The 14,527-nt window shown below is 32.6% G+C and overlaps 1 pseudogene; it reads right to left on the minus strand.

Annotated features, from left to right (window-relative positions):
- Nucleotides 1-5,547: 5,547 nt before the first annotated feature.
- LOC114384004 lies at nucleotides 5,548-8,401 on the minus strand (annotated as a pseudogene).
- Nucleotides 8,402-14,527: the final 6,126 nt, after the last annotated feature.

Genomic DNA, 14,527 nt, shown 5'->3' on the forward strand with positions numbered 1-14,527 from the left:
AGGGATTTTCTTCCTACATTGGAAGAAAATCTTCTACACCCAACACTTTTTGAAATATTCCAAAACATATGGATTTGTAATCTATAAGAATCATACAGATTGGCTATCCATAATGGCCTTACAGATTGGCAATCCGTAATGACCTTACGAATTGACAATTTGTATAGGTTATACGTAAGCGTGTTTTTGGTTTTTCTCTCACACTATTGGGTGTTGAAGAAAAATGATGGGTGCAGGAAGAAAATCCCATGCTTCAAAAGTTTGAAAACTTCTTAAAACCCGCAGCATAGTGAGAATAGGAACCATATTCTCAGAAGAAAACCAAAATGACGTGCAGGAAGAAGACCAACAAAGAACAACAAGAACACCATGGTTGATGCTCTAGGAAATGATGATTTTCTGAGAGACGCGATGATTGGTGGGTTCACGACATTTGATTTCTTCCTTCAGGTATGTGTTCTTCCTCAGAATGCAATCCATTTCATGTAGTTTTTTGAAACAATAAAAATGAACCAACTATTGTTTCATTGTTTCATTTCACAAGTGTACACAAATTCTGTTTTAAGGGTTACAGTAAGAAATACTCTAATGAGAAATTAGGGTTCTAAAATTGGTTTCAATAAATTGTTTTTCATTGTAAATTACTATATCAAGCATAACAGAGTATAATCATTATCATTTTTGTATTGTTCAAATGTAATCAATCAACAGTATAGTCAATTATATTGCATCCCTTAAACTCTAGCAACGTAAGTCTAGAAGTAAGAGTATATTATGTTGAATGTATTATTTATTAAATAAATAGTAATAAATCCCAAAACAGAGTATTGATGAAGTAAAAATTCAAGTTTGTTTATTTATAGGAAAGTATAAACTTGAATTGGAAAATAGTTAATTAAAGAAATGGAACTGATTGGGATTGCTGGATAAGTTGAGTGATAAATAATAATAATGATTAAGACTAAAACAAAATAATACTTCTATTATGGAATATGCGGAGATAACTAAAGATCCACACAGTGGCACAATGTAGTTGTTACTCATGTATGTGTTTATTGCTTTTGATTGAGTCCATTATGCATGTGTTGACTGTAAAATAGAAACAATACAAATTAAGCCAAAAACAAAGTTATTTTTCCTAAATGTATTGAGTATTAAATTATCATTCTACATAACCTATTAAGCATATTAAGATAAAAATCAGTACAATGAAATGTATAATATTTGGTTCTGGTGCATACGAAACAAGATACTCTACATTACTTGTTGGTTATAATTTAGCTATTCAAATGTTTATCATGAATCTGAATAGTCTTTTTAGTTGTTTTTGTACTTTTTGTTTTTTTTTAAAATTGTTACATTGTTAAAAAAAACCTATACAAAATACATTACTATCTTTTTAGAGGGCAAGGATGAGAAACCAACCATCATTAGTAGCACATTGTACAAAGAGGAAGAAAAGAGACTAGTGAAGGCACTAAAGAAGCACAAGCAAGCCTTAGGACGGATAATCTCCAAACTTAAAGGAATAAGCCCATCCATCTGCATGCACAACATCAACCTTGAATAGGACTTCAAACCAGTAGCACAACCACGAAGAAGACTAAACCCGGTGATGAAAGAGGAAGTCCAAAAAGAAGTACTGAAGCTTCTTGAAACTAGAATGATATATGCCATTTCCAATAGTTCATGGGTAAGTCCCGTGCAAGTAGTCCTCAAAAAGGGTCAAATAGCAGTGATAAAAAATGACAAGAATGAGTTGATTTCCAAAAGGACTGTGACCGGTTGGAGAATGTGTATCGATTACCACCTTCTCCGCAAGGCAACAAGGAAAAACCACTTTCCTCTTCCTTTCATGGATCAAATGCTTGAGAAGTTAGTCGGTCAAGCCTTCTATTTCTTTCTGGATGGATACTCAAGGTATAATCAAAATTCTTGTTAGTCTGAAAGATCAAGAGAAAACAACCTTAACTTGCCCATTTAGAGTCTTTGCTTATCGGAGAATGCCCTTTGGACTTTGCAATGCACCGGCTACATTCCAAAGGTATATGAATGCCATCTTTTCTAACATGGTAGAAAAATGCATAAAGGTAATTATGGATGATTTCTCTATATTCAGAGATTCGTTCACATCATGCCTCAACAACTTGGAAAAAGTCCTAGAAAGATGTATTGAAAAAAACCTTGTGCTTAATTGGCAAAAGGTGCACTTCATGGTAACTGAAGGTATAGTGCTCGAGTATAAAATTTTAGCAAGAGGTATTGAAGTAGATCAAGCCAAGATAAAAGTAATTGAAAAGCTGCCACCACATCGAGACGTGAAAGGAGTAAGAAGTTTTTTGGGCACACTGGTTTCTATAGAAGGTTCATACAAGATTTCTCTAAGATTGTTGAGCCCCTCAATAATTTTACTTGTCAAAGAGAACTTATTCCACTTCAATGAAGAATGCCTTCAAGCTTTCGACCTCTTAAAAAAGCTAGTAACCGCACCAGTTATAGTGACTCCCAATTGGGGGCAAGAATTCAAATTAATGTGTTATGCTAGTGACTATGTGATAGGAGAAGTATTACGACAAAAGAGGAATGAAAGATTTCATGTTATCTACTATGCCAACAAATTGCTAAATGGAGCCCGAATCAACTATGCATCAATGGAGAAGGAGATGCTAGCAATGGTTTATGCCTTTCAAAAGTTTCGATCATATCTTGTAGGATCAAAGATCATTGTGCGCACTGACCATTCAACTATAAAATATCTACTCACAAAGAAGGTATGAACTAAGCATCGACGGGACAACCACCAGAAGGTATGAACTGAGCATCGACGAATCAAGTTCATGAATAGCTAGGGAGATAAACTTGACGATCACATTACTCTTTATGGGAACTCAACAGGGATAAGACTCCTAGATGCTATGGAACACTGCTAAGCAAGACAAAAATAAATAACATTGTCTTTTGGACCTTGATTAGGCATTGGCTTGCTGTGGGGAAGAACTTTGCCTTTCTTCTTCTATAGGTCCAAGGGTGGCAATCTTGGAGCTATTCTATTAGGCATGAATTTGGTAGAAGTTGGGCATCAGATGTGTAGACTTGAGGGATAGCTTGGCCATTGATTTGTCAACCCACATTGCATCATTAGCATGCCAACATTATATACATTATCCTTAGTCAAGGGGAGGGCTTGATGTCCATAGTCTAAGGGAACAAACTTAGACATGAGAGTGAAAAGTTGGACATGTTTTGGACGTAGAAAAAGAGGCAAGAAATCATTAGAAGATGGATCAATCTGTTATGCGTTGATCTTGTGAAACCAACCAATGGTGTCCTTGTCATAGCAAACCTTTTGTCTGTAAGCTCCAGAAGGAATTCTATAGATGCATCCAATTCCTTATGATTCAAGTCGACACTTTACTAAGGATGTGGCTAAGAAATCTGTTGCACTAAAGCCAAGCGTTGAGTTTGATCAGAGTGATGCCATGCTCTTTTACTATAAAGACATGTATGAGAACTCTCGCCTTGCTTCCATCTTTGATTATGACAAGGAAGACAACTCCAACCACATGCATATGGTGCAAATCTTCCGTCTGACCAATATATATTGCTTCAACCACTAAAAATGTGCTTTTTAAGGAAAGAAGGAGATAATGAGTTCTATCAATGCAAATTCATGATACTCCTCTTCTTCGCTCTCGGTATTCTAAAGATGCAATAAGAGGAGCCATCATCACTACTGGCAAGGTTTCCCACGCTCAAGGAGTGTCCATACTCTCTTGATCAGCATCCTTAGGTTCCAGGTCAAGGAATGACGACTGAGCTTCAACAAAAACAAGACAAATTGAATTGCCAGTTGATGGAAACACAAAAAGAAGCTGAAGATAAACAATAGCAAGAGAAACTTGAATCTGAAAAATTGTTCAACAACTTCATGCGCATCTTAGACCTCAACTAGATGTTATTAAACCTCCGCTAATTGAAGTTACCTCACAACCTCCGTTAGTTGTGGACAATACCTTAGCCACCATTAGCACTTCTAGTACTCCTCATGAGATAACTCCCTTGACCACCTTTGCTCCAAGTGGTGTGTCTGAAGAAAGGATTCAAGAACTATTGCGCCTTCAATAGGACAACTTAGAAGAGACCATGGAAAAAAGGTTCTCTGTTGAACGCATGGAGACAAACTTGGTGATCAAGAACACTTTGGAGTCTTCGCTCAAATCCTTCACAAGGATTGTTATCTACAACATGAATCTCATCATGCAACAGAGGTTGCCTCCATCTATCCAACACCAGTTTGCACCTCCACCACCACTAACCATTGTTGTGCAACCTCACCTTGAGTTTCTTGCATCAAAGGCTACAATACCTAATGATCTTGTGCCTATGCCTTCGCTTTTGCAACCAAATTCACCACCTCCTAATCTCTCAAACTCTGTCTACTGAAGGTTGACAGTGATGATCAAGTCATTTCCTCTTTCTTTTTGAACCCGCGTCTTTCGATAATGACAAAGGAGGAGAAAGTAGAATAGGAATTTTGATTTGCAAACACTAGTTCTAATCTTCTAATTTTAATGAAACAAGTATTCTAGTGGTCACATATGTGAGTTTTCATGTTTTTAAACCTTTTTCTACATATATGCCCTGATATTTGCAACATGCATGCTCTGATTGATACATATTCTCTGATACATGCATAAGGTAATGAACTCAAGAAGAGTTTCATATATCTAAACACAATCTTCTCATGCATATTGATAACATATTTTCTCTAATTATGTCTTTGAAAGCTTTCATTATGCTCTGATGCTTAACAAGTTTGTTGTATATCAACGTTACATTCTTTAGATACAAAAAAGAGTAAGTGGTGTGCAATAGTATACTCTAAACACTTTTGGTACCCTGATCTTAATCTCTTCATCTTATCCTTTATGGTATCAAAATTTATATTTTTTGTCATCATCAAAAAGGACAATGATTATATTACAAAATATATTAATTATTCAATTAGTTTATAAATAAGGGTTTATAAGTAACTGATTCTTTGACAATTAAATTCCAAAACTACATCAGCATAACCATGAACAAAATCCTTAAGTCCATACCTATCAAAAGTAGGTTTTCTAGAACTTCTTTTCTTTTGGTTGCAGGATCAATCTATTGTTGTTACTACAGACCTGAGTGAAGCCAAATTATTAAAGGTCTCCCTAGAAACAGAGGATGTTAGCATGTGATTGTTCAAAATACTAAAAATAGGTTGTACTTGGAACTTTCTGTTCCGCTAATTAGTGGCATAATACTTGTATTAGGATGTGTGGAATATTATTAATTGTATAGAATTTCATACTGCTAATCAGTTAGTATTTTTTTCTCTATGTATGTAGTTATTATATATCATGTATATAGCTATGTATACCAATAGTTTTTGTCTTTGAATAAAAATATGTATTATTGCCAACATTTTGTCATTAGATTCTCATAAAGAAAGGTAGAAAATTCTACTGCTAAGAACATACTAAAAGGATTTTCACTAAAAAATTTCGGGCTTTGTTATTTCCGTTTGATGATAGTTATACTAGGGAGAAGCAAACTAGCAATACCACTGGATGCAACATTCAACACAATCTTATTTTGTGCTCTAATAGCAGCTGACATTGTATTCCAAAGGAAAGTCTTCCTAGTTCCACCATAGCCATAAAGGAAGAAAAACTAGCCATGATCAAAAAACACAATTCCAATGATTTGATTGTAGACATCTAACTGCTCTTGTGTCAACAACTTCAATAGAGTAGCATGGAGCTCAGTTAACTCATTTGTGTCATAATTGAGCTATTATACAATGAATTTGTTTTCATAAAAATCAAAGTTAGAACTATCTGGACATGGTAGAGAAGTATAATCTTTATAAGCTCTTCCATTTGAATTAAGTAGCTTCTCAATTTCTATTAGACAAAGCTCCTTCAACTCACTATCATCAATGTGAAGACCTGCAACAGATAAAAATGTTTTACAAATAGTATGTGTTGTAAACATAAAATTTTTCTAATATATCATATATAATGCAGAAAGACACATTTTATTTTTCTTTAGGAAAGACACTTAATTTGATCTATTTACATGTAAACTTTTGTTTATAACAATATGGCTTATCTACATACCTATGTACTATATTGAGTTCAAACAATAAAGTCTATATTAAAACTCCACATAAGCAGTTAATAGATATAAGATATATAAAACTAAAAATGACATGAACTTGGAAAATTTAGTTGTCTTCTCTTTTGGTAGACAATCCCATCTACTAACAATTTCCAAGTGTCAATCCATACCACATCCAGTTTTGTCATTGTATTCATGAATAACATTGTAACAAAAAGTCTCCTCAATTGATTTCTAGAACTTGACTTCTTTAATTGCATCAATATACTCTCTATCATTCATTAGTAACCCCAAAGCATAACATGCATCTTGAAAACTGCCATAGATTTTTGCATTGACAGTTTTGATACTTTCGTAATCAACACATCACCGCTGCATCGTGAGAAGTATTCTCATGTAGTATAACTCGCCTACACCAACAGGAATATAAGAAAGTCTCCCAACATAATAACTTTTTTTCCTTGGCTGCCACATTTTTTGTTGATTCAACCATACAAATCTGGTAGGAAAATTAACATAAGTCAGATCTTTACCCTCAGCCAATGTATTATTGGCCTCAAACCAAGCTAAAAACATGGTTTTAACTTCTGCATTAGCATCAACAACATTATTTATTTTGTCATCATCATTGAAAAAAAACCAATTGTTCATTGGGAAGATGGAAATTTAATCGTTGCATTGCTGGCCACCTCATGAATATCATATGCATAAATTCTCCAGGCAACTTCGCATGGTGATAAATATTTGTAATCATAGTACATCTTAATCTCATCAGCCACGGTACAATTTTCAGTATTACCTTTTGAATTTGTTATCTCAATTGTAGCCCGATCTGGACCATTGGTAACATATTTGAATAGGTACTTGATTGAGTTTGATTTATTGCAATATTCTATATTGATATGACCTTCATACCTCATAAACGATCATATTTTCCAAAGTTACACCATTTTTTTGCATAGACATTCACATTTCTCGACGTCGATAGCATGGATATCCATCATCATCAATTGTGGTGGAGTTTTCAAATTTCTTAGGAAAGTATTTAGAACATTTCCTTTCTTTCATGCAAGGAAACTTCAAGTTAGCTAATTCACATGGCCCATGCATCATGTAAGTTGCAATTGCTTTGGACAATTTGGGATATAAATCAGGATTAGGCAGCTCGGCTGAGATGATTTTATCAATATTGCTTCCATTATGTAGCCGATTTTCACCATCCAACCATAGTAATATATGTGCATGTGGAAGTCCTCTTTTTTGAAACTCAATAGTGTACATGCCTGAATATAATGAAGATAAATTCTTAGAAATGATAAGATAAAATATAGAATTTGCAATTATAGACACATTCAATTACCAAAATTGTTGTTGAATAATTACCTGCATTAACTTTTCTAAATATGTTTTTTTTCCTTAAACTCATCTAGCTTCATCTTAAACACCCTACAAACAATATCAGGTCTATCAGATGGCATGAGACCTTTTTTATGCATAAAATCACGTATCTCAGCCCAGCTTGTGTTGCATGTAATTGTTATGAACAAATCTGGATATCCAAACTCCTTACAAATTGTCATTGCATCTTGAAAATTATGAAACTGTATCACATTCCACCAATAAAGGATGATGGTAAGAGAACACATTTGCCAATAGAAGAAGGATTTGTTTCTCCTCTTGAGACTACTTCTTGTAATCCATTTAGAACATCAGATCTAATTGCCTTTTGATTGAATCTTAACCATGTTAAACATTGGGACTCAACCATAGAATAACAATCAACCAAGAACTATTGAAATAGTCTTCGTGCATTCAATATGGTACTGAATTCTACACTTCTATCTTGAATTCTAAATCCAATTCACTCCCTCAAAGTTACACGCATTCTCTTGCAGTTTTCCCTATCATTTGTCAACTGGCTTATTGGAATATCCTCTTGAAAACCATCTTTGCCATAAGGAAAAAATAGTGAATATTGTAATGGAATGAAAGAGGTATGTGTCTCATGAAGCCATTGTAGCTGACCAAAAATGCTCTTGACAACAATGTCTCTACCGAATTCTGTATTGTCTAAGTCCCTTACTATCAAAGCAACAACCTCATAAGTATCAAGGATATTATAAACATGTGGATCCTTGCTTCGATCTCGGTACAACCTCAAGCAAAATCTTTTTCTTGCATTAACTTCAACAAAATCTCTAACCTTCCTAAAATGTTTAGCAAGACAATTAAATTGATCAACCATTTTAGTTAGATCCTCAACCAATGTTTTATCAAAAAATTCAGAACCTTTTGCACCTATGCAAACATATAAGGTCAATTTAGATTTGCAATCAGTATATCTCAATTTGTAATCAAAATATGCAATAGGTAAGACAAAGTTAAAAGTGAAAATAACTTAGTTACAACATACATACCCAAACCCAAATTGAGATACTCTGTTTTGTAGCTCATTTTGAGTATCATATATATATAGTTGTGCAAATTTGGGTTTACAACCCTCTTCAGGCAATAAACTCCTAATACAGTGGTAAATTTGACCATAAAGTATAAATTGGAGGACCATCTCCATCATTGATTGAAGAGTGAACCTTTCCTCCAATTGAAGTAAAAGAGAACATACTATTGTATGCTCTTATATTTTCCTTGAAATGAATACTTCTTACATCATAACCATGTACCAATGAGTATAACAACTCTAAAGGCTTCTATAAAAATGGTAGTTGAACTTTTCCCTTTTGACAACATAATGAGAAACATACGTTGTTTTTTGTTGTTGATTTGTCACTCTCTCTTAAAACCACAATTCAGCTTTACCAAATGCACATTATGTTGATGGTGTTCCATATTTCACACATTTCAAAAATAAGAAATAACTTTATATGCTAGGTATGGTTCAAACAGATGCATTAATCATATTTTATTTCATTAGAAATTTTATATATTACCTTGAATTTCAACTTCCTTATACAAATTAGATTCAAATTCTATTTTTGTATTTACTTCATTAAAAAAAATTATGCTTACACCTAAAAAATGCATATTAAGAGATCAATATGAGTCCAAATTAACAAAATAAGTCAGCTACTAATACAATAGAAGCATAATTTAACAATTGAATACTAAATTTAACCTAAATGTTGAGGTTGCTTTTCATATTCTACACTATCGAAATTTAATCTGGTTCTTCCAATAGATTGTAGTACATTAGCAGATTGTTAAATATATTTGCAATGCTTAATTCTATGCACAAAAATGTTCAAGTTTGAAGATTGAGGAGAATAACTTGCATTTAGGAAATACAGTGGCATAATTAAACATATGAATTATATTTTTAATAAAGCAAAGGAGTAAAATGCCTCAATAGTAGGATAGTTTACTAATAGGAATCTTGTGTGGAACCTGTAGTGCTACAACCACTATCCAAATCTTCATAAAATATTGATCTTTTCTTAAATTTGAGGTTAGTGTTAACCGCACTATTTTGGATGTTTTCAAAACATGTGACAACAAACATTGTTAAATATTGTTATTGACAGAAATCCTCTGATAGTATTTTGGATGAGTTGCATCCTCAATAATTTTTTATGTTGACACTACAAAAACAAATAAAGAAGGCTACCATTAGACAATGTAGATAATGATGTTCTATTCCAACTTCTGCTAGGTACTTGGTATACATGTTCAACTCTTGTCATATGATAACAAAACATGAGATGCATTTGTTTGCATAAAATTAAATTGAAAAAAAAAACTTATATTCAGTTACCAACTGATGAAGTTGAAATTCCACCAACATGATCTTCAAGTTGACTAAACTCTATTGACATAGAACTTTTAGTAGAATCTACATTTTTTTGGGGGGGGGGGAATGATTGCAAAACTGGATTAGAAATCTCATGTAAGGAAAAGAATTACAAAATACAGTATGGCTAATGAATCTACTTAAACTATTGATATGATTACTATTTTCTTTATTCCTCATTAGTATCTTCCTTCTCATTCTTACTTTTTGAGCTCAAATTAACTCAATCTCCATGGAGTGGGATTATTGTTTTGCACTATTTGGTAACAGGGCATGAGGGTGTATTTTTTAGCTGCTATAGGATTCGTGTGTTTTGTAAAACCTATTGTGTTATGAATTAGTATTATGTGTTCCTCGGTATATGTGTGTGTGTTGACATTGGACCTACTTTTTAGAATGCTTAAAATAACAATTGTTATGTGACTTTTCTAATGTTCCTACCTGATTAGAATGTTAAGTCAAATATACTATGGTTCTATGCAAAGTCAACTTCCATTTCCATATAAACTTTCATACACATAGTCTGCTTTTTTCCTTTCACTGAATTGTTTATATATCAGCTCAAATTGTTGTGTTTTGTTTTAAACTCTGTCCATATGCATTCATTTTTAAAAAATAACTCCTATTATACTACATTATTTTACTGATATTAGTGTATTGTCATTTCATCTGTATTTCATCTATAATTCCATTAATGAAGGAGTCATTTTAATGTCTATTTTTGTGTGGAACCTATTGTGCTACAACCATTGTCCAAATATTCACAGAATAATGATATTTTCTTAAGTATGAGGTTAGTGTTAACCTCACTATTTTGGATGTTTTCAAAACTTGTGACAATAAACATTATTAAACATTGTTATTGACAGAAATCCTATGACAGTGTTTTGGATGAGCTGCATCCTCAAAAAAAATTTGCGTTGACACTACGAAAACAAATGAAAAAAGGTTATCATTAGACAATGTAGATAATGGTGTTATACTCCAACTCTTGTCATATGATAACACATTTGTTTTCATGAAAAAAGAATATATTTAGTTACCAACTGATGAAGTTGAAAATCCATCAGCATGCTCTTTAGCTTAGATTGTTGTGTTTTGTTTTAAACTTTGTTCCTATACATCTAATTTAAAAAATGACTCGAATTACACTACACTTTTACTGATATCACTATACTGCCAATTCATCTATAATTCTATCAATGAAGAAGCCATTGTAAGTCATTTTATTGTCTATTTTTGTAACTTCTACATAAATACTTTTGTCATGTGTAAGTTCCATTATTTTTAATTTACTTGTTGAAATTTGTATCCATAATTTTTCAACAGCCATAACATGGCAAATTTAATAACTTCAACTGGTGAACATGAAATTTAAAATATGATTCAGATTAGAAAATAAAGAAGTGGATTCAAAATTCTTTAGTAAATTTGCCTCCCATTATGAATTAGGGGCAAAAAACAAATACATTGGTAAATAAACAACATGAACTCTTGAATCACATTACTTAAATTCACATAAATTAAAATCTAATTTGATGTTAACAAAGTACATTAGTCTCAACCATCATATAATATAGTCTACAATTTGATATAAAAAAATAGACAAACATAGACAAAACAAAACTACCCTCTGTACATAACTCCACTTCCACAACATGTATAGTTCACTAATTTGAAATCAAGTTTTCTCAACCTTGATCCTTTTCTTCAAAGATTTTAGTGACAAATGCATTTTTAAAGATTGACTTTGCATCGGTTCAACATCCATACCAACACCATTTGCCTTCCCTTTTAGTCTACAATTTTCATTAGTTTTGACATTTTCCAAACACCCACCTTGCTTATTTTCACCTTCCACGTTTTTGGGCTATGAATGTATTTGAGTTCCAAATACAGTTCCAAAGGGAGTCAAATCTCCCAAATTATTGAGCAAAACATCATTTTCCTTATTTTGGGTTATAAGGTCTCTTTCATTCGGAGTCAATTCATCCAAGTTAATTTGCAATAGAAATTATGTTTAGTAAAGGTTAACTCTTTAGAATCCTTTGATAAATCAGTTGTTTCTTTTTCACCACATTGCGAATCATTTTCAACAACATCAAAAAACTTGGGCATCAAATCCTGTTAAACAAATAGGACATAATCAATCAAGTTAGTATATAATCAAAGTTAAGGTAACACAAGTTCCCTTGAAAACACATGCTATGAATACAAGTATTTAATAAAATTTAGATTGGTCATAAAGCTCCTGAGCTTGGATCAAAGATGTGTCATCAACCAAACCTTCTTTGAACTACTTGATAGTGGATAGATCAGTACAATTTTTTTTTACTCTAAAAGTTTTCTCAAACTGCGAGTTGCATCCACTCTTATCCTCAACTTTTAAAAGGAAAGACCTATTCACTAAATTAATAATCTCCCTTTGAAAAGTTCCAGCAAGACCTCTCTACAACACAAAATTGCAATGATGAATATTTGAAATGAAACAACAAATTAACATATATTAAGTACCTCTTATCAAAATCAAGACAATAAATTTAAAAGACCTTCTGGTATGTTTCAAATATATTAGCACATGACTTGCTAAAAAGGATACTAGCATCCTGATCAAAAATCACAAAAGTGGCTGAATCTGATTCATCAATTACACAAACCTTGATACGGTACCTAAAAATATAGTCAAAAGACATAAAGGGTCAAATAAGAAGGCAACGTAAAATTGGAAAATAAGTGGCACAAATATTACCTTAAAACAACATTTGTCACATGTTTGTTGCATTTTTCACAAAAAAAACATCTTTGAATCAGGGTACACTGACTTGTTGCATGTGCAAGAAATATACCACCATTCCCCATCATCTACAACATGTTTTATATTACCAAAAACTACAAAACAGGTATCCTATAATTTGAAAATAAATAAATAAGTATCAGAAATTGCTCATTAAATAACTATGTAGTCGATTACCAGAAACAAATTTTTTTGAAATTCAAACTGAAAAGACATGGTTCCTCATTAAATAACTATGTAATCAATTACCAAGTATCTGTAATCGATTACCAGTGAGGAAAATTCAAAAATAACTCTGAAAAGTCACATCCCTTCATGAGTTTTTGAAAAGCCACCAAAGGCCTATATATATGTGACTTGTGTTAAAAAATCTTCAGAGTTTTTCAGAACTTCATTGTCTTATTCTCTCAAACAAACAAACCTTTGGCCAAACACTTGCAAATCAATTAAGGATTCTTATAAGTTCTTCAATTTGTATTATACTTCTCTAAGAGAGAGAAAAACTTCTGTGCATCAAAAGAAAATTGTTGTTTTGATCAAGAGGCAGTGAGTCTCTTGATTTGTGAGTTTTTCTGAACACAAGGGAAAGGTATCCCTAGGTGGTTCAGAAGTTGTAAAAGGGATTTACAAGAATAGTGGAAATCTCAAGTGGGTTGTTTGAGGACTAGACGTAGGCATAGGAAGTGGCCTAACCAGTATAAACTATGTTTGTAAATTCGCTCTTCCCTTATCTGATTTACATTATTGCAATTTAATTTTGTCTTGCACGTTTAAAAAACATCAATTAAATTGTTCATTGCTTCTTCTTCTACATAGTAAGTCTGCATATATCATTTAAAGAGAATTAAAATTTGTTAGGGGAAAATTTTGAAACTTAATTCACATCCCTCTTAAGTTATTGAGACCACTTGTTTAACTAGTGGTATCAGAGCTAAATTCTTGTATAAAGTTTAGAAACTTCAAGAATAGTTATGGCCACATCAAACTTTCTATTTCTCGAAGGGAGCTCTATTAATAGGCCTCCTATATTCAATGGTGTGGGTTATCATTACTCAAAAACTCGTATGCAAATCTTGATAGAGGCTATAGATTTAAATATCTAGGAAGCCATTGAAATCGGCCCTTACATCCCTACTATGGTAGCAGGAAATGCAACTATAGAAAAACCTAGGGAACAATGGGATGAAGAAGAAAGGAAAATGGTACAATATAACTTAAAGGCTAAAAATATAATTACATCTACATTAGGCATAGATGAATATTTTAGAGTATCAAACTACAAGAATGCAAAAGAAATGTGAGACACGTTACAAGTAACCCATGAAGGAACAACTGATGTAAAGAGATCTAGAATAAATACCTTAACCCATGAATATGAATTGTTTAGAATGAATCAAAATGAAACCATATAGGATATGCAAAAGAGATTCACACATATAGTAAATCATCTTGCATCATTAGGAAAGACATTTCCTAATGAAGATCTTGTTAACAAAGTTCTGAGATGTTTAAGCAGGGAATGACAACCAAAGGTAACTACAATTATAGAATCAAGAGATCTTACTAACATGTCTCTTGCAACTCTTTTTGGAAAGCTTCAGGAACACGAAATGGAACTCATGAGACTAAATCAACATGAAGAAAATGACAAGAAAAAGAAAGGAATCACACTTAAAGCTTCATCTTCAATTCAAGAAGAAAGTGATAAAGAGGACTATATAAGAAGATGATGATTTTAGTTTCTTCATAAAGAGATTCAATAAATTCCTAAG

The sequence above is a fragment of the Glycine soja genome, chromosome 14 (assembly GCF_004193775.1).
Source record: "Glycine soja cultivar W05 chromosome 14, ASM419377v2, whole genome shotgun sequence".
Classification (NCBI taxonomy): Eukaryota; Viridiplantae; Streptophyta; class Magnoliopsida; order Fabales; family Fabaceae; genus Glycine; species Glycine soja.